Genomic DNA, 6,000 nt, shown 5'->3' on the forward strand with positions numbered 1-6,000 from the left:
AACTTGTGGCAACACGGTTCATTTCTAAGACCTTGGCATTGAGTGATGGAACTAGGGAGGAGGCTGCTCCGAACTGCTGCCTGAAACGAAGTCTAAACCTTCACACCCTGCTCAAACCCATGTGCTTTGATACAGGGGCTGTTTTAACACCTCCTTTGCATCTTTTACTCTGCACATATCAGAAATCTATTAATGCAGGAGGAGAAAAACTGAAAAAATGGACTTCTTAAGTTAGGCTCGCTGTCCATACTGAGGGCACTGAAAACAAGCAACTTGCTTCTGGTTTTCATGAGTGCTGAGTACTTATTAGATGCCATGAAAATATGTGAGGCCATTTATTTGGCTTCTGATTTATTGGCCTCAGAAACCTGATTTTATGAAGTACTTTTTTAAGCTCAGCAAAAGCTCTTATCACCAAGGGTCCTCCACAAAATGCTTGTGACTGTAGGGGGTGAGTCATTGCTGGAGTGTCACAGATGCTGCCAGTCCTGACCTCTTCACTTAAAAGGCTCGGTATTTATACTGCTGCCTTTTCAACACTGCTCAAGCATAAACCGGCAGCAATCCTGACTTGTGTACCCACTCACCGGCTGTCACTGCGTGACAGGTGACCGTGTCTCTCTCCTGGAGGCTTTTGGGCTAAAACACATGATCATTCTTTACCTTTCTGAATCTGCATGTGATGATGAAGCCTCCCAGAGGCAGTGATGGAAAGGAACATATTCTGGCTATTTATAGATGTAAATAAGATCCAGTTTCCAGCTGAAATATTAAGCAGTGGTTTGTAATCTGCCTCCTTCCTAGACAGCTCCTGGAGATGCTCACAGCCTGGGCTTCCTGGACCCTCCCAAGATTTTGGGGTGAAGGAGCAGAGCTGGTGATGTACGATGTATTCCCTGATGGGGAATGCTAACTCCTGCCCTCAGTTTCCTGCAGTGGGACTCCCCTTGTCAATCCCTCCTTAGAGAAGGGTCAAGACTGAGATTACCGGGGCTACAGTGCTATTTCTGAAGACCTTGTTCCCAGCAGTACACACCACATGCTTACAGAAACTTTGTCATTTTTAAACTAACAAAGTTATTTCATTTCTGGCAGCATGCTGCTGTTCCTTTGAGACTATGCTAAAACGTAAAGCTTGCTCATTAATTACTTCAAATATCAAGGTTTAATTACAATGCGTCTGAGTTAAATTTCAAGCCAGCCAAACTTTCAGAGCCATACAGGAGACAGATAGACATACCCATAGCAAGTTAATACTTCAAAAAAGATGATAATGATGATTAATGTTACTGATTTCCCAGCAGCAGTATTTCATCTTGCAAACACAGAGCACGTTAACTGGAGTGTGCAGAACCCAGTGTCATACCTGTCGAGTCATCTGTGGGCTGGGGACCACCTGGACCACAACTGCAAGAGTGAGTCTGTGTTCCTGCAAGAAGAGGAGGAATAAAACCAGGCTTCATAACATAGCTCCAGAGAAAACACACACCCGTTCTACTGGGTGAACATCCTTCCCCATGGGTGAGGTAAAGGTGCATTAAAAATCAAATTGCATGTGGGCTGGTTATCACAACACAGCTGAAGTTATTTCTGGATCCCCAGTCACCCTTGAGGCCAGAAATGAAGGCAACACTTACTGTTTGTTGCAAACCATGCCCATTTGTGTCAGTGTTCCTATAGCAGCGTCCCGTATTTTTTTTTCCAGATGTAGAGTTTAGAGGCCATGGCCTCAAACACAAGGTAACAGCTACAGTGTTGATATGGGCAGTGACCTTACTTAAACCTGATAAATAATTTTGGGCCCTTGTCAGCCGTGAAGGTGTAGCAGGCTTAGGTACGAAAGCATGACTGAAGTCCTGGGTACCAAGCAAAAGCCCCTAAACACTGACAGCTTTAGATTTCAGCAAAATGAGGTGCTGGAAAGTGTTATGGGGATTAGCTGCTAGCTGTAGCAGGACAAAAGGAAACACGCCTCCGCACCTGGCTGCCAGCGTGCCTGACCTGTGAGGCACATCGGGCTGAAGGTTTCAGTCTGTAATTTAAATGGCACCAGTCCCAGTTTCCCTTTTAAAGCTGTGGCAGTCTGAGAGAACCAGAACGGTTGGTCAGTCAAGGTGACAAACACCTACTAGGTGAGAGGTACCAGCACACGTTGCCTTGTCATCGACTCTGCCAGAATATAAAAGTTTCATCTTCCTGACAACGCTTTCAGCGGTGAAAGAGGATGAAGCATCCAAACAAAGCATCTCCTGATTATACCCCTGGGGACTGTAATCTTGCAGTTCTCTTAGATGCTGTGTCTGTATCAGAAACTTATATTTAATTTATACTGTCTTAATAATTAACAGTCAGGATTTAGAAGACTGTGGCATGTTTTCATCCTGCAATATTTACTGGCTTCCTTAAAGCCCCAGCTCTGGAGCCATGTTTCAGTAGGGGGAAAAAAAATTTAGTACTTTTTGAAAACTTAAAAATGGTTACGAATTAGGCGTCAGAAGAATATTAAAAAAAAATCTAAGACCTGCTGAAAAAAATATCTATGACTTCTAGACCAGTTTCATGACTTTTAAGGCCCAATTCATTATTTTCTTAAATATATTGTTGTCAAAGCTGTAATTTAGCTCATAAAAACGTTTGTTGTTCTAGGGATAATAGCACATCCTGGGGTTAATGGATTCTGTAACCTGCTATATTTCAGTTATTTTTAAAAATCAGCCATTGGCAGCCAGCTGGAGAGAGCTTTATTAGTGAACATCCCTGGAGAGCAGACACTCTAGCACTTGATATCTTTTCGGCTTAGAGGATATGGCAAGGACACAAAGCTCCTCACTGCACCTTGGAAAATGAGAGAACAACAATGACACAGCCTAAGATGTGCTGTGCAGCATCCCACTGACCAGTGCTGCCTTGGCACAGGGTTTCCCCCATCCTGTGTCTGCCCTGTACCCGCGCCACCACGATCGGGGAGCAGGACAGGTCTGACCTGCACCTTGCCCTGCTGTATCACCTGCATGTGTAGCTGATTTTTATTTTTCATATAAATTAATGCTACAATATCGACGTCAAGTATTAACAAGTTTGAATGTGTTTTACAATTTTTTAATGATGTTTGAAAGCAAAAGGCTATATTCTTGACTAATGTGACACTACTTGAGAGATCAAAATCAACTTTATTAACAGCACATCTTACATAAATATTCATCTCTCTCTCAGGTCAAACCCTATTCCTTTAATGCATTGCAGATTCTGTTTCCCTTTTAGATCAATACATGTTCCTGTTCTCTGTGGAAACCCACGTTATAACTTTTGTGCCATCAACATTTAACAGATATTTTTTCAATAGAATAATTAGTGATATATATGGTAAATACATATCTAAAGAATATATAAATACATAATGGAGAGGGACTTTTTACAAGGACATGTAGTGATAGGACAAGGTGTAATGGCTTTAAACTGAAAGAGGGCAGATTTAGATTAGGTGTAAGGACTAAGTTCTTCCCTGTGAGGGTGGTGAGGCCCTGGCACAGGTTGCCCAGAGAAGCTGTGGCTGCCCCCTCCCTGGAAGGGCTCAAGGACAGGTTGGACGGGGCTTTGGGCAACCTGGGCTAGTGGAAGGTGTCCCTGCCTGTGGCAGGGGGCTGGGAACTGGATCATCTTTAAGGTCCCTTCCAACCCAAACCGTTCTATGATAATACATGTCTATACATATTGTGCAAATAGTATTAACATATATTAATGGGGTTTTACTGGTGAAAGTACAAAATAATAATGAATTCAGCTACCCCTAAAGAAGAGACAACAGTTAATTTGAAAATTAAATAAACATTTCCAAATCAAACAGACAAGGGTAACCAAAATGAATTTTTGACAAAGTGTTGTCTCACATTTTCTTTAAACTTTCTATCAGAAGTGTTTTTTCCCAATGTGAAGTACAGCAGGCTTCTGAATGACTTCAGCACTAGTCAAGGAATCAATAGTTGAACATATACTCATTTTTGTTTAGCTGCTGACTCCTTGTAATCTGTTAGTGATACCAAGATGTCTAGCTTTTCTTAGCCAATTGCACTGAAAAAGGAGCTCACATTACAGAAAATCCAGCAAAAGCTAAAAATGTAAACATCAATTAGTCTTCTGATACTTTTTTTTTTTTCACAGATCCATCTCCTTGTGTGAGCATGCTAACAGAAACAAGAAACAGAGCCTAAAATAGTATTTGATGCACGATTATGCACTCAGCTAAATAAGTGTTTGTTATTTTTGGATCTGATCCATACCTTACTTGTGTAAATCAAGTGTCTGTTTCTGAAGAAACAGTAGTGAAAGCAAAAGTTAAAGCTCACTCCTAATGTGAACAATGTATATTAGCTGCAGTTAGTTACACCACAACAGGTCTGAAGTCACTGTCACCCTGTCAGTAATGTTTACTGTCTTCTCCACAACAATGTAAATGACAATCCTAAATGTGATATACACAGGCACTTTGTTTTCTGAAAGCCTTATCTTGCTTTGGCTGAACATGTATTACCCACTGAACCTGACTGGTTAACTCCTAAGACAGCATTCAGTCATGCCAGAGATCTGTCAAATTAGGTCTGTACCAGCTAATCAGTGTTCCTGTTTGAAAACTGATTTACGGTTCTTAACAAAGCTAAAGCGTGTCACCGAGCAGTCGTATTCCAAACGGAGCAGCAGCACGCTCTCTTTGCAAGAGGTGAAAGACACCTTACCAGTCTAGGTAAAATTGCCAGTCTCCAAATTGCAGCAATTCTGCAACACAATTGAGGCAGGAGTGAAAGTACCAATAAAAAAAAAAATGAGCCAGATGAAATGATCTGCCAGTTATAGAGGAAACAGGCAATACAAATAATCTTTCCCTCTCAGTTCAATTCCGCTCCTTCAGCACAGTTTGAAAATAATCTAATATAAATGTGCCCTTTCCAGAGCAACTGTTCTTATAGAAATTTACCTTGGCTTGATTTAAAGTATCCATTTTCAGGCCAAGCACCACGAGATGCTTTTAAATATGACATTAATATAAAATACGACAAATAAAAATGGTTCAGATATACGTAAGTTCACAGACCAGTAGAGGGCAAGGTACTAAGAGTAAATTGCAAAGCTATATGGGTCTATGCTGTGTAATGAGGTAATTTTGGAATTGAGAGCATGAGAAACAGCGAGCCCTTAAGGGAGCAAGGCTAACTAAGATAGCTTTGGTCTCTGCTCACGTTCCTCAGCCCCTTCTCCAGGCATGAACAAGGGGGGATGCCCTGTGGTTACGGCAAATATGCAATTTGTTATTTTAAGTAGAAAAGCCCTCATTAAGTGAACTGAATAACAGCAAACACATCTACCCAGGACCTCTAGTACATAAATGCTAGTGCATTAAACACAGCACTACCTTCCGTGAGTATTATCGACCCGCACCTTGCCTGCACACAAAACTTGTAACACTTTAATTATCATTAACTAGACCAATATTACTCTCCTAGCATGAACATCGTTACACAAAACTAAAGATACTACTTGTATACCAGTATTGGTGATACAAGCAGGGTACATAAGAAATAGTATAAACCCCATTTTGTAAATGGTTTCACAGGAAAAGCAAATGGAGGTATTGGGGCTTTGGGCTTTAAACTTCTAGGGAATTCATAGACATCCCCCTGACACACCTCTGGATCGGACAGGAATTGCCTGAGTGATTTTTTTCGAACCTTCTTTTGAGACACTCCCAGACACAAGCCACCTTCTCTTTGGGAGTCATGCAGCCATGTAATAATCTGGAGGTCACCAGGCTTGGTGTCCTACCCAAAGTAGGGCAAACTTTGAAGTTAAAGCCAGTCTGAACCAAGAGGTGATAGTGGCTTGAGCTCAAAGCTGTGTAATGCAGGATTAACTGGAACTGGTGTGTGTCTGGCAGGCTTCGGGCATGGCTGGGGCAGGCATATTGTTGTCTGCACCTCACTGTGTTGATATGCCTGCTATCTCCTCAGA

Source organism: Strix aluco, chromosome 14, assembly GCF_031877795.1.
Source record: "Strix aluco isolate bStrAlu1 chromosome 14, bStrAlu1.hap1, whole genome shotgun sequence".
Classification (NCBI taxonomy): Eukaryota; Metazoa; Chordata; class Aves; order Strigiformes; family Strigidae; genus Strix; species Strix aluco.